At 43.1% G+C, this 23,665-nt stretch overlaps 1 long non-coding RNA gene across 2 annotated transcripts in view; it reads left to right on the top strand.

Annotated features, from left to right (window-relative positions):
- Positions 1 to 23,665, top strand: part of LOC105257725 — a 111,920-nt gene that overhangs the window by 44,331 nt on the left and 43,924 nt on the right. Inside the window, exon 1 of one of the 2 annotated variants that reach the window (XR_002192845.2) lies at positions 3,919 to 4,155. The exons of the other annotated variant lie outside the window; for it this stretch is intronic. This is a non-coding gene — a long non-coding RNA (uncharacterized LOC105257725). Of the gene's footprint in view, positions 1 to 3,918; positions 4,156 to 23,665 lie in introns of those variants that run through there. 2 annotated transcript variants of the gene reach the window in all.

A 23,665-nucleotide genomic window follows, 5' to 3' on the forward strand; every position in this document is an offset into this window, starting at 1 on the left:
ACATAAGAATATGTTAAAAATTTAACACAACAATTTTTACACGAGAAAATTTGAACAGAAATACAAAATGTTTTTTACCGTGTGTATATACACGTGCAGCCAAGTTGTTTTGTCAGTCGGAAAAAAAGAAGGCCTGCCATTCTTAGAAAGATACCTCGAGTCCTTGACGTGGCACTTTTACGGTCTGATTCGGGCAATCGCGAATTTTGCGAGTTTACGGGAGATTAAGGCGATTCTAGCCATGGATCAGCTTAGGTGTAAGAGCGACGGGGAGCGAGGATGAGAAAGAGGTCAGAGGGGAAGGCAGAGAGGGAGGGAGATGGAAGAGCATGGAAGAGCAGACGCGAGACTCGCGGATTCTACGGACGGAAGTTTCCTCCTCAAATTAACCAGCTCGAGAGACGCTACGTAAACCGAGATTATTATAATCTCTCCGAGGCCTGACTGCGGTAGCATTAAACGAAGAGACGCGCCCTTTGTTTCTCGGTGTACGCACGTACATGTGTATGTGGTCGCTGGTGGAAGAAGGAGGCGGCGAGCAAAGGACAGGGAGTTAAAGAGCCCGGGTTGCTCGCTGCCTCGCTCTCAGCCGAGTTTGCTGGCGACTTTCCGATGCGTTCGCTCTCGGTAATGAAACCTAGAAACGGATTAGCTTCAAGGTTTGCGATAATGGCGCAAAGAAAGAATCGCCGTTTGCCAAGATCTTAGGCAAATCCGGTCATGAACGAGGGGTCGCACGCGAAAGCTCCCGTCTTTCTTTCGCCCGCAGTTATTCGCTCGCAACCGTATCCCGGATGCATAACGGAGGGATGCAAAAACGTGCACGGAAAAGAGGTCGCGTCGACGGTATCAATCCATTAGCCAAACTGACAATATCGAGTGCCGCCGGGTAATAAGCTGACGCTAACGCGAACATTATTGGGTACTGCGATAACCACCGGCTATTTCTGAGTCAAAGTCCAAGTGCAAATTTGCCGAAACGGATCAGCAATTACCCTCGACATTCGGATCGGACAATCGCGCTGCTCCCTTCCCCCATCTCTTCCCCGATGAGGGGATGCTTCGCGGTTGCGTGTCGTCGATAAACGTTTCTTCTCACGCAAATTATTTCTTCATTTTAATCGAAGATCCTACCGCGTCGCATGCGGCCGCGCTCGTTAATCGTCAGCAACACCGAACCTGAGCTACAACTATAAATCGCGCGCGGCAACTACTTTACGTTTGTTTCCATAAAATGCAACGGCCGCACAAACGCCCCCGGCGTTTCCCCATCGCACTTAATCCCGGGGTATTTATTCGCATAATAATAATAGTAACGCCGTTGGAGCGTTTTCAAGAATTATAGCTGTCCTTGCCTCCTACGATAAATGAGTCCGGAGGATTAGCTAAACAGTGGCTCAAAAATGTTATTATATAGCGGCATGAATATTCATCAACCGGCGAACTCAGCGGCTCGCTTTTAAAACGTTTCACAACCCCGTTTCTCCTCTTGTTCCGCGGCGGAATCGCTTTGACACAGCTGAGTCAGTTTAAGTACTTGAATGGAAGTGATTATCTCCCGAGAGAGTCACCTTATTCGTATGCTTAATTTTGATTACCCGCTGAATGATATGGCGAAAAAAGGCGCTCTCCTTTATCTCGAGCTTCCTAATCGAATATATCTATCGCGTGTTCTACAATGACATCGATTTTCGACATTTAAATATCTCTTTTTCGGGCGCTCTCAAATCATGCATTATCAATCCGATATTAATGTCGACATGGTTTTTAATATATTATTGTTCATTAAATCGATATCGAGAACGTTTTACGTTTAAAAATAATTGCTTTCAAGCCCGCTTGTCTTTACATTGAAACCGATAGAAATAGAAACAGATTATCCAGTTTTCCATGTCGCAACATTCGAGACGTGCTTGCACTATTTGTGCAAATGACAAAATGTTTGCGTTAAAATTTCAAAAGAGATAAATGAAATTTATGTTCTCTCGGAGAAATGTCGTTAAACGGATTAAATTTTAAAAATTTGGAACATATTCTCAATCGAAAAAAGAGCGAAATAAGCGTTTTGAAGTTGGCTGCAGCCAGGGTTAGGTATGTCCGAGAGATTGATTTCTTCATGTAGAACAGGACCGCGGTAATTGCTAGAATGAATCTCGAGGTAAGAAGGATGGCCAATAAGGAAGGGCACGTAGAAGGCGTGCCTCGCGTTCGAGGATTGCGCTATGAATTGATATCTTACTTTGATAAAAGTTTAATCGCCCCGTGCATGTGTGTGTGTGTCGCAAAAATTTGAAATTGCGATTAAATCCGCAAATGCGATATTTACGACCTCGGCGTTTCAGTTATCAGATGTAAAATAAACGCGCGCGTTGATTTCTTACTTCCTTATTAGCGTACGATGGAAACAAGATATACATATCGGGGAGCGACGCTCTTAACCCTATAATAATTTCTCCAAGAGTAAACAAGAGATTACGCGCGCTTATTTTATATCTCGTAATACTCGTAGCACCTTACCGAATAGTTTATGCGATGGCATAAATTTGTTAATAACGAGAGTCTCTTTTCGCAGACGGATCAAAGAGAGAGAACAAAGAGAAATATACCGCGCAAATATATAATAGCGCGATATTACGCAAACGTGCTGCAGTGTCGCATTCTTTAAGACCCGTATCAATCTACACGACGTATAAATCATTGGCCAAAGAGACCAACGATAATCGCGCGTCGCCGCGTGTGTGGACTAGATCTCGTTAAAGTTTTCGCATAAATTGTACATCGGGGGAGAGGGGAGAGGGAGGACAAATTGAATCTCTCGTTGCGCAGATAAGCGCGGCTTAAGAGTCACGTGTGCAGTCGTGATATTTACGCAGCTCGCGCAACGCATATATGTACCCGGCCATTCAATCACGAAGTGCGTGCTCGCGATAATATACGCATAATGCCACGGCGATATTTCGCGCCGCTCAGGAAGAGAATGCATATATAGCGGGGACTGCCGGCGTTAAATCACACGTATGTTCGCGTATGCGTACGCACATGCGTGAACGCGTGCGTGAACCAACACGCTCGCTCGCGGCGACGGTGAAATATTGAAAATGGTGATTAATTAAAAGGTACACTCGTTAAGCGGGATTACATGTGCGATTGATATTTTTGCCGGGATCTCTCCGGGTTCGTGTAATCGCGTTAACGTGGCCGCCGAATTTAATTTGCTTTTCGTTCGATGCGCGCCCACCCGTTCGTTCGCGGTCGTCGCGCGCGGATTGATTCGGACTGAATAATAAGCGGGGTACAGGTCCGAGGAAAGTGCAGTAATTAGCGGCTCCATCAGCTTCGTCCCTCTCCTCTCGTGCGTGTCGACTCGGAGCTCGCCCTGTCGCTGTCGAGCGAGAGGGAGATCTCGCCGAACGTGTTTGCAGCAAATTGGTTTAGACGGGCGGTATCGGAAGAAAAAGCCAACCTATGGAAGGAAGCACCGATAATCTTGCCATTTTCTCTGGATAAATCGATCGGACAATAATCCGATAGAGAAATTTGGATGCGTACTGGACGACAGCACGCATAAAGTCCGAGACGAATGCGACGTATTGTCGCTTAAAAAATATAATATTTCGATAGACTTAATTTTTAATGCTACAAAAGAAGAAAGATCGAGACATTAATACGTTGAGAAATAATGGAGATTTCAAGGTTCTAAGGATAATGCGGGAAAAAAAGTCGATTGACAACCGGCGCCAAAGATAGAGAAAGAAAGTAAACATCGACTGGCAAGCGCGGCCGGTCCGAGCACTTCGATAACGCGATAAGGCGAGGTTAAACCCATGTTTGGCGGGCAGGTTATAGGTTAAACGGTGAGCTAGGGGGTGCAACAGGTCGCGTGAACTTGGGTGAATTTTCTGTTCCAGGGCGCGCTGTCTGGCCCTCCGGCACCCCCTTCGCCCCCTTCGCCACGCCATCATTAGTCAATGTCGACGCTTGTAGCACGTGGAGCTCCGCAGAATGCAGCATCTGCCTGATATCCCTCTGTATCTCTCGTACAAATCCGTGCTGCGAACCACAAAGTCAGCGAGGCCTCCTTCCCCTCTTTTCTCGTTTGCTTCCGCATCGAGTACATTACTGCCGTTTTTCAACAATGTCCATGTGAACTGTGCGGTGAGTTAATTCTTTCAAATCGTTCAACGACGTGAATCACGAATATTGCACGTTACTGATACAATGTCAGTATTTTTTACTTGTGAAATTTTATTCTTTCTCGATCTGAATTTCAGTACTAAATTTTTCATACTGAAACAGCCGAACCAATCATTTAAATTGCCAAGTACTTTTTTCGGTATAATTTCTTCTACTCTCTCTCTTTCATAAGATTTTATTTCTTTAAATTTTTAATTATTAGTGATAAAGAGGAAAAGAGACAAGAAAGAGAGAAAACCAAGTTTTTAAATTAATATATAATAATAATTGAAATTATATATATATAATTCTTTTTCTACTTGACATAAAAATTTATTTTTCCATTTTCAATGTACGTTTACTTTTATTACAAAATCAAAAATATTCTTCTTGAAATATTAAGTACAAGTGCGAAGCTCGTTATAACATATCATTTAAATCATAAATAGTATACCTGTCCTTTATAGACGAAAGCAAAAGAGAAATAATTATAACGATAATTATAAACAAACTCATTAACAATTTAAATGAGCTATACGCGCTTCGATTAGAATTTTTAATATATATGTAATCCCTTTTCCATGGAGATGATGAATAGATCGAGCCACTTATCGCGTTACAATAATCGTTATTCACGATCCCCGTAAAGTATGATAAATACGATCGTTATACGCCGTGACTCTAAGAAACAAACGTGCGCGGACGCCAAAAGTCAAGTAACAGACGAGTGCGGAGCACAGACGACACGGGGATGAAGGTAGGTTGGGCAGAAGGGTTAGCACCCGCAGAATTTAGCCAGCCCTCGCTTGGTCGAAGAACAAAGCTTGATTTATTGTAATGAGTTTGCAGGAGTTAAGAGGTCTGCCCCCGCCCCCGGCGTCGCCTCGATATTCAGACTCGTGCGGTTTGATGGGGATCCTCGGATCAACCCCCGTCATAAACCCTTCTTAGCGGCGACCACCCTCGTAACCCCCTCTGAAATATGCATGAACCCCCTGCATACTGATTGCGTTATTTGTATCACCTACGAGAAATCGCCGCGAAATCGCGTCTGCACTTGGCTCGCATGATCCCGCATGAAAGCCGCGAAGTTGCTTCTCCTTCGATCATCGATCGGCGCACAAAGGCGAAGATCCTTTCCGAAGACATTGAAGCTCCCGCATCATAATCGTATTACTCGAAATACGTTTTTGACGTCGCACGATTTTTCTTAAAGGCTTTCTGCAAAATATTTTGAAAAGAGCCAGACATTCTTTGCGATTAAGGATCGAATATATAGTAACGATAGAAAACACCTGAAATAATTTTTTGACACAATAGAAAATTTGGCCTCTAAATTTATGCACGACCAAATTTAAGAATTTAATAAAATTACAATTTCGCTGCGGTATCAGCTTCGCTATCGCATCGTATCGTCAACATGTAATTATAACGATCAAATAATCGGGCGTTCGCTCGTGTCAAGAAACGATGTCGCGTTCCATCACTGTCGAAAGGTGAACATCAATCGGTCTTTTCGTCGTTTCACAAACACAAGATACGTCTTCGGGTACCACATCGATACGACGACACGATGATCGATGATCGCCATCGACAACTCGCGTGCAAAAACAGAAAATTTAAGTTGCTCTCGTATTTCCGATCGTTCTACTTACATCGTCCATCCTCGTAACAATAAGTATAACGATGTAAGCCGAATGTATAATATTAATCATTTCTATCGCTTAATCTTTTTTTATAATTAATGAAAACCTACTTCTTTCTCCGTCCGTGAGAGAGTAACTTTACTGTTACATGTAATTTTGAATAAATAATAATTCTCTCTTGCGTCAAAATAAACGTGCAAAAATAATGTACGAAAAATGAGTGAAAATTATTTTTTATTTAAAAATCAAAAACATGATTCATCAATTATTCTGTGACAAATCTCTCCCCTCTCTCTCTCGACGATATATAAAAATGTGAATAGCATTCAAATAATATTCCAAGAAGATACAATATGTTATTACCAGTTATTATACATATATAGAAAAAAAAAAAAAGTCTATATGCGTTATCGCGCCATATTTCTCTCCCGAGCGTAGCATAAAAATGTATCATCTACCTAATACAGTTCCTACCGTTGTCAAAACAGCGGGCTTTTCACAGGCTAGAATCGATCATTCGACAACAGAGGGTGGCAACGCGCCGCGCATTTTACAAACGACGAAAACCGTAAAAAATGGCGTGCGATTTGGCGGGCGAGCTCGTTCGTCGGAACGCATCGATTCCCTGCCGAAAACGCTGAATTCATTGGGAATTGACGGGGGAGCCATAACTCGCGTCTCGGTTTGACATTAATGCCTCCCCTACTTCGTGCCTCGCAGATAGGCAAGGGGGTTAAGCTCACTGCGACATATTTATGGAGAGGGCGAGATGCTATCAGGCACGAGGAACTTGCCCGGGTTTGCCCGATCGCTCCGCGGCTGCGGAGCCCGCCCTTCCTACAATCTACTTCGCAATTATCGGGCCCGACGTTAATATTTGACCCGAGCCATCGCCCCGGCGCGCCACCTCGATTTTGGAAGTAACATCCCCCACACACGCACACTCGCAACTTCACCTACCGTCACGCTCGTCTCTATGGATCGCATCTGGTCGAGTCTGGTCGAGTGTGCTTAGGAAAGTTCAATATTTGTGGCCGACCGAATGACACCAAGTTAAGGGTTGTTGTAAAATATCTCGAGCAATCGAAAGTGACAACGTACTACGTGTCAATTAATTGTCTTTATCATAATTTTATTCTTCCTCGAGCTTTCTCTGTCATTTTGTTCACTTTTTTATTTATTATTCTCGCAACAGGAGTTTCAGAAATATTTCAATTCTTAAGCGAAATTTAAATTTACTATAGGAATCATTTTAAATATGTTTGCACAATATTACGTGGATGCATAAGTGTGATACAAGTGCTTTATCATTTTCTACCCATTTTATTCGAAATAATTATACAACTATCGGCAATTTTTAAAGCGACATTTTTTTAAGCAGCTTTTCTCCTTCATCGAAAGGATTATTATGACGAGTCGGTCAAGGACGAGCCCGCCCGAGAGAAAAAAAGAGAAAGAGGGAGTGTTCGTTAACCTTCGACACGCCGCATAAGGAGGATCGGTCGGAATCTCTCTCAGTCGCGACTCGAGGGATAGAGCAAAGGCGGCGAGAGAGGGTGGGGGTGTGGTGCGTGTAAATTAAAGGCGTCATAGATTTTCGCGGTAGCCCGCAGGATCAGGGCCTTAGATTTGCGTCCGGCAGATTACCTCGGGGGTGAAATGGGACAATGGGCGTTAGTCTGGGCCGACGGCGTATAAATAAGGATCCCCAGGAAGCTTCTAGAGACCAGGGGGCAGCAGGCGGAGGAGACGCTCGCTTGCTAGCGACGTGGTAGCGGAGCGGAGAGAGTCCGGCTAGTGCTGAGACCGGTCGGCCGTCCATCTTGGCCGTCGCCGTAGCGGTCCTTATCTGCGCTCACAGCTCCGCTGCTAGACGTCCGGTGATCTAGAGCACTTCTCTCTCTTTCTCCCTCTCTCTTTCTTCCCTTAGACCTTTGCCACTCGCTCGGATCTCTTCTACCTTAATTATACCGGCTCATGACGCCGTTTCTACTATCGTCCTGCTTCCCTCCTCCTCCTCGTCCTCCTTTTCCATCTCGCGGGAGGAAGCATCCCACCTTTCCACGGAAACTCGGGTGATTCGTGTGACGCGTTGCGAGGTCGACGTTCAAGTGGCGTGTCGATCATTGCGCTCTTTGTGACGCGCTCGAGGATGAAATAACTTTGCACAATGTCTTTTGATGGGCGGCAAGGAAAATAACTTGGATAATGCAAAGTGGTATTTAATCGCTTTCGAGCGCGAATTATTTTTCTCGAGAGTTTTAAATCTAGCTTGTGACCTCTCTCCATTTTTAATTTTATATACTTTTATTTTTTGTTTCTGAATATTTATGAAAACGTTATAAAGCATTTATTATCGCAATACGTGTCCTGCTTTCCATCTTGCTACATATCTGAAATTAAATATAGATTTCTCGCGATAAGCGCAGACGCGTTTCAAAATTGTTAAAATTATATCGATTTATCTTGAAAGGCGCATCATCCCATTGACAGGCGAAAAATAATCCAAGCGGGATTACAGTCGTTACGAGAACACGGCTTTTGTTCGATATACCTCGTATATATACAAATTGGCAACAGGCAAGACGAAGGCACATCTGTGTATTCGGATTAGCATCGAGCGTATCGGTAGATATTTACGAGCCTGACAAAACACGCCGAGTACTACGCAGATGCCAGACGTCCCTCCCTTCTCAGAACTTGAAGAGCTTTTGCCGCGCAGACTAAACGCGATAGCCCTACGACGGCCACTTGGTCGCTCGACCGTCCATGTTTTCACATATAAAACTGCCCTTGACCCTTCACCCGTATAATGAGCCACCGACGATCCATTATTCATAGGATGCGTCCTGTCTTTCTGCTCCGAATCTACGCTCGTAAGTTCCCCGTTACATCGCCCGCCGGCACGATTTATTTTGCGGCCGGAGGGAAAGGAAGGTAGAGCGGAAAAGACGGCGGAGAGATCGGCGGAACGCGAAAAGGACAACCGGTCGCGGATGGTAACGCATGGAAGGAGCGATCGAGTCCGCGGTACGTCGACCTTACCCGCTACCTGTTGGGAGACGGTACCGGTATCCATTGTATGTACAAGATGCTTTCTTTTTTGTACGCAATGCCTTATATTTATTGCCGTTTTAAAGCGTGCGCCGGATGTAATGCTCGCATGTAAAAATTTCGCGTGCTTATATTATACTTGCGAAGCTCATATGACAAATGCTGACATCTTGCCAATATCTTGGATGTCAATACGAATTTTTCACGTCAATTATAAACAAAATGGAGGAAAATATGAAATAGGAAAATATGAAATTAATGTCTCATAATTTCTAGAAAAATATCACAGTATTAATTGAAGGGATTGAAATAAAAAAGACTTTCTAATTACAATTGCAAAATTAGATATTATTGCAAAAATATAAATATAAATATTATAAATATAGAGAGAGAGAAAGAGGGAGAACCGAAAAGTTGAGAAATTTTCAAATGACGCAAAGCCTGAGCACGCGGAATAATCGTGGCAATTTCTTAATTTCTCCGCACGGTTTAGTTCTCGCCGTTTGATTTGCCGCTTGGCACTGGTTTGAGGCTATTATCCAGCAGCGGGACGTGAGGTAGTTGATGATCATGAAGGAAAGGGTGACCGCGAAGAGAGGAGACAATGAACGTGTCTCGCGAGCCAAGCGCGATCTCTCGCACCCTCTCTCGCAATCCTCCGTGTCAGTTCACATACTCGAGGGGACCATCTTTTCCGCTCTTTTCCCCCGTGAACGGACAATCTCGGGAATCAATATTGCACCGAGCGAGTATTCGCGAGCATTCCATTCCAAGCTGCCGCCGCTATTGCTGCCACCACTTTGGCCTTGTAATTAAACCTGCTGCTAATGTACTGGCCAGACTATCGCCGTTATGCCATTCTGCCATCTTCGCGGCGCAGACTAAAAAGCGAACCGCGCGTATAAAAACAACGAGAGGATACGTCGACCGGCAAACGCTGATTTCTTTTTGCGCTTCTCGCGTGTGCGAGAGAAGGGACTTTGCGTTACGTATATTTGTTACGGTGTTATTAATCCTAGAAAAATGTGGGGAAATTTTTGCGCGATTATGTATGTATAATTATCAATTAAAATTACTTGCACTAAAAGTAAAAAGAGTAAAATTTCTATCGCATTATTTGCAAAATTATCCGTTTGAATTTATTTTCATCAGGTTTATTTTTTGTTTTCCACCTTTTTTTTTCTATTCTAAATCTATCATTCGCAACGTGAAATTCTAAAGAATGAGGAAATTCTGTGTGTGTGTGCGCAGGCAGTTTTTTCATTTCGTCCGCGAAATGTGTTAATTCGGTCGTTAACTCGTCGCGTGTAACCGTGACATTCGTTCTTTTATTAAACTCACATTTTCGTACATCGTCTGTGTTTCAAGCGCCGTATTGCGCACGTCGCGCGGCACATACACCTCGACCAGGCCATAAAACCGTACGTTGCTTCGTTATTTGATTATACACTGCGTTCGTCACGGCTTCCCTCGCTTTTTGACGCCAACGTGTTTCATCGTCCAACTGTTTCCACCCACCGTAACGATATTGCATCTCATTTCAACGCAAGTTTATTTCAATATCTTTCCAATAATTAATGCCATTATATTTCTTTAGGAGTTCAATGTTCCGCGAGTTCCGGGAGTTTACACAACAATTTCGTATCTTTTTCACGTTTCGTTAAAAATCATAACTGATATGAAAAATTAATATATGTATGTCCGTAGTGTAAGATACCGGCGCTTTTGATTAATCTCATAAATTTACGTGCGTGACGCGGCACGATCAAGATGTACCAGCCGTTCTTTTCTATCGAAGCGACACATCTCGGCGGAAAAAGCGTCGACTTGATCAGCAACGAGGATAACGCTCGCTCTCGCTCTCGCTCGCGTTCATAAAAATCCAATCGGCGGAGGAGGAATGTCGCCGAGGAAATAATATATTCCCACGAGCGATAATTTATCTTCGATAGAGAGTCCACGTCGACGTGGTAGTCGAGTCTGCGGCCGTCTAACGCATAGCAAGACGGCGTTTCTCGGCGCAAAGCTGCGGCGGGTCTTTGGGGTCCCGTAACGGAGTCTCGCGTCACACAGTTGTCTGTGCATATCGGATGAATGGCACTTTCCACGATCTCGGCCGGCACTCGTGAAAGCTTAATCGCGGTAGCGCGTACTTATCGAACGTCGCCAGGGCCTCGGGGTTCATTCTGCGTTCTTTGCCGGTCGTTTCCTTCTCCCTGCCCTCCTCGCTCCCCGGAGCTATCCTTCCTATCGAGGTGTTTCGCGGTAAAGGAAGAAACCGGGCACTAAATATTGGAGCTCGTATCGGAATTATAGAGAAGGTTTGTGTGAGAACGCTCAAAAGTCGAAGGAGAAGGAGAGAAGGAGGAGGAGGAAAGGAGTGAGAATGAACGCGAGAAGAACGAGGGAGCCGGAAAGCGTATAGGCAGAAAAGGAGAAGCGCCAAGGTGGTCTTACGATGGTAATGGTGTAAGGCACCTTACGGAGGATGGCAAAGGGTGGATCGTGAGGAAGGTCGGCGGAGAAGCCGGATAGTATTCGTTCTAGACGGGTGAAACGACTCGGGAACGGTGAGGTTGTACGGATACACCGGGCAATTGAACTCCTTCCGTTTATTGCTTCTAATTAAACGACCGAGATATTTCTGCTACGTTTCATTAGCGTAGAGCCAAACTCACGGCACGACGGTTTGGTTAATGCATTGTCGTCGCGCGCTGCTCCTTTCTTCTTCGCAGCGCAAGAAAATTTCGGCGACGCGCGCATTTGCGCTGTACTCGCTGCTGCCTCTTTTTTCACTTATGTATCTAATCCAAACGACTTGTCCAACTCGTTACAGCATTGTCGACTCCGTCGATTACGATTCAATTAAAAGTTTCAATTATTCTGTATACGTGGAAACGTCAAAATGATGTTTCATCGATAGTAATGCAATTATAGAATAAAAGAGGAGAAAGTACAGTGGAATGATATTTTTTAAGTTGAGAGATAATCGACTAGAAACTGGAATTTGCGAAAAGAGTCGAGAGAAATGATGAAATTTTTCAATTTAAATTATTAATAATTATACATTTGTTTATCTACATATTTACATCTTACTTGTTTTTATTGAATTATATATTACACGTCAATTTTGGATTCATGTATCTTTTCAAACATATGCGCTACCTAACATATAATTTTTGAAAAACGTGTATTTCTTCCGCTGAATCATACTGAATTTTAATATGAGTTCCAAGATAAAAAATTTTAATCATCTCAATATTTTAATCATTGGGATTATATTTTTGTCAGCAAAAGAATGTAGAAATCTCTAACGTATTTCACAAATATTTGGCGCGTATCGCAGAATTGATTCGGGCTAATCGCGGCCGTGAATCTCCCGATGAATATTCGGCGAGTGTAACGAAGACGTCGCCGCGAAGACGAGAGCGAGAGAGCAGCGACGTGACTCGCTTGCGCCAATTCTAATTTTGCGCTGGCTCGCTTAATATCTCGTCGTAGCGAGAAGCCGGCGATAAATCTCCAGATTCATTATCATAAATTGGCCCGACGGAGCCTGCACGGTTGATGCTGACGGGCGGCGAGCTCGTCTCATCGCGCGACGACGAGGATGACAGATCAAAGCGGAGACGAGGAAGGAGTTCGATTCGCTCGTTTACGCAGGCAAGCTCGTCGTAAAAACGTCGTTTTACTCGTCCCCTCCTCTTTTTCCTTCGCTCTCTTCTCGCCCGCCCAACACGTACGAGCTCACGATTCGATTTATGGATCCGAGAACTGGTCCGTCTATAAATTAGAAAGACCGCGAAGAGATCGAAAGATATACGAATCTTTTCTTTTTACTGCGAATGATTATAAGCCGGAACTTTTGGCCGTGCTACTTTGCTTTGGGAATAACTGGAATTTACGTTGTTCAAAAAATAATTATAAATTTCAATTGCACACTACATCATCAAATAAATAAATAAATAAATATATATATATATATATATATATATATATAAATTTTTCCAGAATAAATTATCAAATAGAAATTGTCTAAAATAGTTAATATAAATTATACTAATAATTAGCTTAGCGCATGTAATTTTTTATACTTATTTTTTGACATTTTTTACTTAATTTCGATTTTTTTTCTTCATCAATTAAGTCTGTTTAGGTTTGAGAAAATACTATTAATGTCTGGAATCAACTTTTTTGTATGCTGATGAGATGTCACAATGATAGAAATAATTTGTAAAAATAATAGAAAGAGATGTTACAAAGATGTAACTGCACTCTTCTTATGTGAGAATTTTGTCGTGTTTACTTGGTTATTTCGCATTAGCGCGCGACATGTGTCTTGCTTCGCAATGTCGTAGCGACTGATTTATGCGTCTTGATCTCGGTATTTGCAACTTGTAGAAATATTTTTCAGTGATAATTTCCTCCAAATGAATGTAAATTGCATTTTCTATTTTCCTAATAAACAATATTGAAAGAGATTTCCTGTCGCAAATATAAATTCGTTTTTATCAATTTCATATGGATCAGCGATCAATAGTCGGAAATTAATACAATTTGAATGATGAATATAATGCACGTACTGTCAGTTTTAAAATTTATTTATAACCGAATAAGATTATTATTTAAAGATATTCACAACTTATATACCTGCATATCCAGAATGAATACAGATGGAATATTTTTGAAAAGAATAAAATTGATATCATTTTATGCAATATTTCTATTGAGTAATCTAAACAGGTTTTTTTTAGCAAAAAAGCAAGTAAAACAATCTCGTTATACATATTTGATTTACAAATCTTGCACAAATTCAATTGGTAATATTTATAAATTTTTATTCGAGTTTTTTCATCTTATTTTCATCGGTTACAACACGTGTTTCCATTATTAGGATCAGACGGTCACTCATTTTTTGTGCCATAAATATAGTTCAACGCGGTACAAAGTGATGTCAAACACCTGAAGATTTATCGGACAGATGCCGCATAATATAAATTACGTATCTACTATAAATGCAGTAATTAACGGCAAACGTGATTCTGTTGGAAGGGTGCATTCGCTCAATGAGATGTTCTCGAATGTGAATCGCGAAACGGTATACATTCTGGACAGAGCATTTACATTGTAACTATAGCCGCGGGCAGTGTAAACACATTGACACGGAACATTCAGTTAACATCGTGCATGCGGTAGGAATAATGTAACATGCAGAATTACATAATGGAATTATATGTCCCGCTCGCGAACCGTTCCGGAAAATGTTCATATTTTCTATATATTGCGCGTATATATTTTTTAACATTAAATACTGTAGCAAATTTGATTAAGGGATGCAGAGTTATCTCATTGTTCTATGATAAACTGAAATTTTATTACATAGACATTGCGTATAGAATGTATTATTTTATTTTTTTACGATAATTTATGATTACGGTGGTATTACATGTATATTTTATGAATACATTATACATATACATCTATATATTTTCTTTGCGATTAATTTATTGTTTTAAAAATAAATTAATTTTATATAATAAATAGTTTTAAAAAAAATACGAGATGTATACAAACGAGATAAAATCAATGATGTAATTGTGAATAAATTTTCAATTGCTCTAGTGCAGCAAGATGCTCGTTTACACGCGTGTTCGCGAGACACAGATCGTGCGTATGCTTTCCACTCTTTTCCGTGAAAATGCCCGGATAATCGCACGCCGGCCAAGTGTCGAGAGCCGGAAGTCCAGTTCCGAAGCAGGCGTCGGTTGCGCTCACCTAATCTCGAAACGCTTGTCCCGGCTTAAACGAACCTTGGCCGCTAATACGCGAGTGATTAATTATTGTTACGCGTCGGTGTTACGATCCCTGCATCGGGCCCTTAATGGAAATAACTAAGTATTGTGTTCGGGTACATGCCTTCCGTACGGAAGCGATCCATCATGACCCGGATAATTAGTACAGCCGTGGTTGCGCGTATAATCATCACTCGGAATAATAATGGCGATGCGTCTCTCTTCCTGCTTGATGCGCCGAGAGGTGCGAAACGATGCGACGGGCACCATAAGCGACCCTCGTCGTCTAGTAAGTTCGTGTAAACATGTGCGTCTATGTGGGCCACTCATCAGTGGTTAATAATTATCAGCGGCTTGCATTTTATTTATCCTTTAAATGATTATTAACTTTATTATGATTCATTTTATTGCCGCGCAGATTGCTTCGTGCTTCGGTATCATTACATTATTTAATGTATTTAAAAAAAGAACGTGTATTTTATTTTTGATATTATTTGATATCATGTGCAAATGTTTGAGAAACATGAAACTTATTAGAAACCACAAGGATTTTCTCCTTTATTTAATTAATTTCAGACTTCTTCATAATGAAATTGTTAAACATCACGTTGCATTATGAATTTATGTTGTTAATTAGACATTTCACGTTCCTCGTGCGATAGGATCCAGATAGCTTTCGCATTTACACATATGATGTTACGTACATGAGATACGATCGCTCATTAATAGGGATAAATTGTGCACGTTTCCAGAGATCAAGTTTAAAGATATTTACGAACCTTGTCAGAGATATTGATTATCCGGAAATTACCATAAACAATCATGCTATTGCTCAAATAATGAAGAGGATGCGACATGGGTTGGATGTAAGTTTCTTGCATCCGCTGAGAAAAATCCTGTTTAGAGATTTTGGATTCGAGTAATGTTGTTGGATATATGTAATTGAATAGTTTTTTCAAATGAGTTAATAATTATGATTAATTTATAATTCATATGCAAGATTGACACTCATATTTACTAAAATATTTCTACATATTTATTAATAAATACATGTTTAGCTATTTAATCTGTACATTTTACATAATCACTTACGTTATTAATTATATTATTTGTAAACGTTAAAAAAAATTTAAAGTTGAGATATTTTTCCAACTATTAGAAAATATAATATTTATTTATATTAATCAAGCTATACATATATTGTTATTTTTTTGCAAACATTAAGTATAGTAAATAATTTAATTATTAAAAATGATATTCTTGCATTATTATTGTTAATTGAAATAATTATTAAAATATATATATTTCGTAACATCTGACATTTAAAAAGAAACGAATCGATAAAATTTCTTGCTACATTTTCAAATTTTCATGAAATATGTAAGAAATTGTATATGAAAAAAAAAAGACTCGATTATTCGACATGATTTGGTCATCTGTGCGAGTAATGCATCAGTTTCTAGTCTAGCAAAATCTTATTTACCAGACTAGGTTCACGACGCAGTGCCACGAAACTTTGGAAAAATCAATCCCTTTCGCTGCGCAGAGCCAGTGTCGGTGCAATTCATTTGCATGGGAATTGCACCCCACGGAGACGGCTGCACTCCGGTATCGATTTTAAGTGGACCGCCTGTCCCGTCAGCCTCCTGTCTCGTCTTCTCTTGGACAGAAGCTACTCGAAGTCGCGCAAGCGCCACCGTGAAAACTTCTTCCATGGATTTCGCGAAAGCGCTCCGAATCCGATTCGACCAACGTCATTGCTTCTCGTGAAATAACATAAACTTCTCTCGAGAAAGATAAGACAATGACAATGTAATTTTCTTCCAAAGTCATATTTATTTCAAGAGTTTTTTCGAAATAAACGTGCAACATTTTGTTCATATTGCAACGTAATAAATAGTTGGACAATTAAATTAAACTCTGCCATTGATGAAACGTATATAACAATTGAATCGCGCGAGATTAATATGATCGTTTTCTTCGGAGCAAGAATGAAAAGAGCTGTATATTTATGAAATCAGATTAAAAGAGATTTTGTAGACAAACGTGAGGTCATGAATGTATGCTTCTTTGAAGTAGAATATAAGATAGCGATGAATTTAAAATTAGTCAAGAGAGAGTCCACGGCGAATTTCGCTACCTCGGTGCGGGATTAGCGAAGGAAAAAGGTCTCGTCGTGTGCGAATTACGAATTATACACGAGGCGGAAAGTAGCTAGCCGAACAAAAGTCGCTGGTTTAGGATCGCGCTTTTCGTTGGAAGGTGTGTACTCGGGAGCGGGAAAGTGTGAGTAGATTAGATATCCCTCGTGGCCAGTACGTAAGGACAATAAGCCAAAAAGTTGGTAAGGCAGACACGGCGGGAGCCGTTACCCGTTATGAAGCTCAGGGGTGAAGTCAAGATTGTAATTAGCCGGCGCTAAGTTTCGAGGTTTCCCCGGTATATTTGCATGCGATCCCGTCCTCCCCTCCCGCTGAACCACCCTCCAGCTACCAACTGCGTCTACACTAACCGCCTACAGACAGCACGCGTTTACGCGATTTCGTCGACGCGGCGAGGGCGTATGAGATAGAGGCAGAATGCACAGCACGTATCAAAATTTCGTATCGCGTGCCTCGGTATACCTCCTCTAACAACTCGCCTTCCCTTAGCGAGTCTTAATGCGCGAACGCGCACCTCACACGCGCGCGCTTTTATATTTTTCTATATTAATCCAAAGAAAAACACAAGCCCAAAGATATTTGCCAAGTTTTCGCCATTATGATTATGCGAGTCGGAGTACATATGTTTAATACGAGCCTTACGAAATAAATATGCGAGTGTTGTCGACGCATTAAATTCTTTTGCTACGCGCGCAATGTTAGAATGATAAATTAATCGTTAGTAGATGATTACACATTTTATTTGTAGCAATTTGTCAACCGTATTTTTCGATAAAATATACATATAGCATCGTTATACGTGAAAAGTTATTAAAAAAAATTCGAATTGAAAGGTTTGTAATAATTATAAATTAATATCGAGTATGCGATTTAAATAAAAATGTAGCTTTTCGTTTATGATACTCTCGCTACTCAATATCAGTGCAGTCTTTCAAAACTTCAATCTTGCTAGTCGAAACGTCAATCGTATCTCTGTGAATTTAGATTTAATCCCTGGGTATACCGGTATATACGTAGCGAGCGCGTTACAAGCCGAGCGTGTCGATGAATAAATAACGATTCAGCAAACCTCCTCGACAATCGAAACAGCCGTACGCCAGGATGGAAGTTTTATTGTCAACGATCGCGGGTATCGAAGTGAATGAGGCCGGAATAAAAGGAGTCATTCGACTCGTGGAGGGATGGCGCGACGAGGAAAGGAAGACGCGGGGGAGGAAGGTAGCGCGCCCTCTCTGTTAATGCATCGCCTCCGGAATGGCCGATTAATTCCAACTACGGGAAGGAAGCGACTATAACTCGTCTCCGAGGAAGCATTCTTAATCCGCGCACTCTTTATTCCCGGGCTTCGCTCTTGTTCCCTCCGACCTACCTACCCCCGCGATCCCCATCGGGGAAGAAATCTCTTACCCTCGTCGGTGGAGACCGCGCGCACGTTTCTCGATGTTCCACGAACAGCCACCGGCGATACACGGTGTTTCTTTGTTGAAGAAGGCCCGTTATTTTATGGTAGCCCGCTGTATTTCTTATTAGGATTCCAGAAGTCGGTTTATCGAGGACGAAAAGATGCCGTTTTCGCTTTATCTTCGTCCACGTTTATCCGATCGTTCCGAAGAAACGTTTCTTTCCTGGCCATTCGCGTAATTTATCTCCCACTTATTTCACGGCTACATTATTGGAAGCGAAAAATAAATAAGATGAATATCGGTGAAAGGGAAAATGTCATCCATGATGATTTAAGGATGTAAGATTGGATGGAGTCATCGATGTAATCTTACTTTCGTGCCAAGTTTATCACTCGCGCGTAACTTTAGAGAGCAAAATTATATATCGCGCGAACAAATTATTACAAGGAGAAAGTTAAATAATTTTTTTCATCGCTACTATTTCAAACGTCACTCGGGAGCAGACAAATTGCCAATTCGAGATGTGCGCTTTTCGTCGGGATATTCGTACGTCTGGTTTCGCGCAAACCGGAAAGCATGGAGCAAGTGAAGCTTGCCGAAACACGTACGGCAATTACAGTGGCCATCCCGGAAAATAGAGGGTTTCTATCCTACGATTGTTATCTACACGTGTTGTTTATTGATTGTCTCGTTGTCTCGAGGCAACCGGCAGCGTACGTCGTAGGACCAAAAGCACGGCTGGCGGTAATTGCCACCGAGAGAAGAGGCGTAACAGAATGTACGCTGCGCGCGTGTTTTCGAAGAATTAAATTTCGCAGAAGGGATTTAAATTTAAATGTATAGATTAAGAGAGGGGCACAAAAGATAAAAGGATTCCCGTCATAAATATCGCGAATCCGAAAGTATAACTCGTATTTGCGCGCACGTACCCAGTTCTCACGGATATCTCTCATCGGATATATTAACATATCATTAAACATAATCCTGTACAAATGTACGCGGATAATTTAAAGGAGGATCTATTAAAATCATCTGCAATGAATGTTGTCTCGAGTATAAATTTATTTTTACACCCTATTGGAGTGTTGGGACGTCTGTGATTTTTCTCGTCCGTAAAAATGACTCGCTGTCGGGAAGCTTCCTCGCGAGGAAGCAATCGTACATTTTTGCAGCATATTATATATCGTATATATTTAATTCATCGATGTAAGAGATAATATAAAGAGATCTCTAAAACCGTTAAGTATTTCCATCACGCGTCCGCATCCTCGATTTGTTATTTGCCATATTTTCTAGAGCACCGACAGAGTTTCCATTAGCTTATCGAGTTAAACTTCCGATAAAAAGCATGAGCTACGGGGATCTTCCTGTATAGCCGATGAAATTCCGGAGTAAGGTTCGAACCGATCTCGACGGGAGTTCCACATCCAATTTTCCTTGCATGATCCCGCGATGAACGGCGCGTATCGGGAGACTTCCGCCGGCGTGTGTGGAGAGACTTCTTCTCTCTCCCCATCCGAATCGACGAATGCAAGCATTGCTACGAATTCCTTAGAGAAATCTTCGCGGCGTTACATCATCCGGCGTGCTGGCAACAAATTTGTTTCGCATTGTGCCATCTATCGCGCGAAAAATGCTCGAGATACATTCGCGTCCCTGCGCGTGCTTGCCAAGGGAAGAATAGGATATACTGCCGGAGAGAATGACTACCGAGCGGTTCGACAGATTCTTACGGTTCCCTTGTTCAAGAATTTTCTTCGAGCGATAACGGGATGATCGCGGGTGCAAAATCTCGCAGGTGCTTGTAGGACGCAGAGCTAGATGGGGAGAAAAGAGAGGAATTAAACGAGAATTTTTCCCTTTTTTTAGCTACGACGGGTCACTTTGTAAATCGTTTCCTTATTCGTATCCTCTCGTTGGATCGATCAGGGAGAATCGACAGCTGTTCTCGGAGGCGACTCGTCGACGCATTTCGCGCGTTAATCGCCGTTCCATCGTCGTACTACATACATTCTCACGACGACGTGTTGTCACGAGGAAGCAATGTCTTAGTCGGCACCTATGCACACGTGGGTGCGCGAGAGAGCGCGAGGCATCCGACTGCGCTGTTAACGGGCTGCCATTCTCGATAAGAGGCGTAGCAAGGACGACACTGATCGCGCGCGACGTGTAGGCAAGCTGCTCGTAAAGTGTTTAGTTGAGGGCAGGTAGGGAGGCAGGGCTCGTCGGAATGGGGTGGATGAGTTAAACTACACGAGGTCTGACGGTAATAATTGAGTGCCGCTCTGTCTAGTTAGCACCTTGTACCGCCGGCTGACTCTCGTCACTTTATCGACTAAACGACAGCGATGCGTGACAAATCCATCTTGTCTTAACCGCCGACGCCGACGTCGATTATCGACGGAATCTCAAAACGGCGCAGCCGACACGTGAGATTAACACGTCGGATGCGGTTATGTCGATGCATGTCAAAAGATAATTTTACAAGTTAAAGGAATATCAAAAGCGCGCGAAACATTTTCCCCTTCTCTCTCGAAAATTGTTTCAACGGAAATAGTTGTGTTTGAGTTTGCAAAAATCATAAGTTTATTGTTTTTTTTTGCAACATTCTTAAAATTTTAATTGATACGTAAGAAAAAGAATTGACAGAGAAGGAGACAAAATAAATTTGCCACATTTATCATCGATGAGATAGCAATGCGAATAATCTCTGAATTTTGGATAAAATTGAAGAAATTGATTTCAAAAGTAAAACTTGATTTTTTTAAACATCGAGATACATGGATGAAATCTCGACGGTGAAATTTGACTGTGCGACTCTGGAGCAATTTAATCCTTTGCAAACTACACGCTATTCTCTCCCTAAAGTCGTATGTTGAATGTCTGAATAATAAAGGCACGCAAGTTCGATCGTTAACACGATCTAAAATTCTCCTAAAGGGAGTTGCCAAAGTTGGCGAATTTACAACATTTCTATGGAAAGTGGCCAATGTAAAAGATATTTGCGGGAGTCCCCCTCGCTACTCGCCTCCTTCACGTATCTCTCTCCGGGCGATATCTCCCGCGCTCTACCCTCGTCACATTCTTTTCCCATAAAAGTGTAGGAATCTCACGCCGCTCGCGCCGATTCGACGGGAATTTCGGCGTCACGGCGCGCTCGAGCAAGCTTGCTAATTACCGTCGGTATAACAACGCGACTCCGATAAAAAGTAATGATTCATTTCGCACGAGCAGCGCTCGTCGGTTTATCTGTTTCTGGCGTTGGCGGAGAAATCGTTCTTGCAACTAAACAGCAGCAGCAGCAGCAGCAGCAGAAGCAGCAGCTCGCGGCGAGGAAGATTTACGTGACGCAGTGCCGGGAGAGAAGATATCAGACGCGCAAGGAGGGAAATGTCTGGCTCGTTTCTCCGGTACACTTTTTCGGTATCCCTTCCTTCCCTCGTTTTCCCCCTTTGCCCCCTGGCCAGCTCGCGCGGGATTCTGCAGACGAGTTAACGCCGCTGAATGCAAGAAAACGCCGGCGAACGAACGGTAGTCGGCCAAGATCCGCCGAGTTCGGCTCTCGAGTGAATAATTAAATTACGCGAGCGAGGAGATCGCGCGACTGCCTGCGGGGTCGGCCTGGGGCCAGGTGGCGAGGGGGAGCGCAGGCTCAAAGTTGAAATTTCACGCGCCATTGTTCGATCCCGCCGAAGGAATAGGAGTTAGAAGCATTTAGGGAGCGGCAAGCAGGCACGGGGCTGTGAATTACGGTCCAAGATACGGCGAGACGAGTCGAAGGGATGCCGTGGATCGGCGGAGGCGGGGGCCCCCGGCCCCGGCCCCGGCCCCGGCCCCGGCCCCGGGACTGAGACTTTAATTCCAGGCTACATCCACGGAGCCACGCTTCTTCGGCCTAAACGACTTCGATTTCGACTCTGCGCGGCGAAACGAGATTAATCGCGTCCCTTTTGTTCTTCTCACGGTCGTACGACCAACAGCTCGATGCCGCGCGTCATTGACTTCGATCCGAATCGCGAGAGAGCTTTTACGAATTGTCTAGCGATTACACCGATCGTCTAATCGCGTCCCAACGCTCGCGCGCATATACATGCATCTTTGAGAGAGGATCCGTTATTATCGGGACGTCGCGCGTGGACTCGAGCTGCGCGAGCCTTTTGGCAATGCAAATGCAATCGTGGGACACGGTGGTGCGTATGGGACGAAGAAACGTCCAAAGTGAAAGACTGCGCAGAGTACAGTCGGTGGCGTTGCGAGGGAGCAAAGAGTGGACGGAGAGAGAAGGAAGAAAGAGAGAGAGCGAGAGAGAAGAAGAAGGAGGAAAGGAAGAAGAAGAGGGACCCGCATTCTCGGAGATTATCGTGCTCGCCATCAGCGTATCACGGCGTCAGAGGACAAGATTTATATGTAGAGTTTATTGTCGCTGAGTCCGCCCTACTGCGTTTTATGGATGTTTTTCGAAGGAGCGCTGCCGCCCGCGTGATCTATCGCGGCACCCTCGCTCTTCCACCCTCTCCTTCTCGCTCGGAGGCTCCTCTCTCTTTCTCTCCGTTCCTCCTGTTCCCTCCCCCGCTCTGATTCGGTACACGAGGGTGGCGCTGAGGGAGACGGAGGGATTCCTAATGAACGCTACGACGGAATCTCTTTTCCTTTCTTTCTCTCTCTTTTATCCTCCTTCTCCCTTCAGTCTCTCTCTCGTCTCGGCTCTCGCGTTATCTCTCCTTCTCTCTCACTTTTTACCGCGTTACCTCTCTCTCTCTCTCTCTCTCTCTCTCTCTCTTTCTCTCTCTCTTCGACTCGTTTCTGTAGTCAGCGCCACGTCGTTCGCCCCACACATTAACGCGAGATTTATACCGCAGAATCCTGGACGATATCGCATTTACATTTTTGTCGCATCACTATAAACCACCTACCTACCGACGTTAAACTACCCCGCCTCTCTACCCTCTCTCTGCCACCGTGCGCTCCGGACGCGACCGGGGCACGAGCAGTATTTCATGATCGAGCGAGCTTTGTTTCGTAACGCGCGCGATTTCGCGGAGGTCGCGCGGGTTGATTCGTCGTTTCGCTCGCTTCGACGACCCAACGATTTCCATTGCGAAAAAATGTGAGTGCGCGCGCCATGTTTCGCGGGGTGATTACTTTGCGGCTCGACGGGAGGGGAGGTTTATTACCGAGTTTTAAATTATCGACAAACCGTGCAAAAATCATCGTCGACGCTCGTTCCTTTTATCGTCGTCTATTTCAAGAATCGTTGATCGATATGCGACAAATTATAAATATAAAATGTATGAAAACTGCGACAAGTTGTACGTCAAAAGCTTGACGGTCGATCTAAAAAATATAAACATAATTATCGCGATATTATTTTCGCAACAATTTACATTCTTACAAAGGTGCTCGACAATAATCGAAATGACTCTTGCAGCGAGTCG

Source organism: Camponotus floridanus, unplaced genomic scaffold, assembly GCF_003227725.1.
Source record: "Camponotus floridanus strain SB8 unplaced genomic scaffold, Cflo_v7.5 scaffold38, whole genome shotgun sequence".
In the NCBI taxonomy this organism is placed as follows: domain Eukaryota; kingdom Metazoa; phylum Arthropoda; class Insecta; order Hymenoptera; family Formicidae; genus Camponotus; species Camponotus floridanus.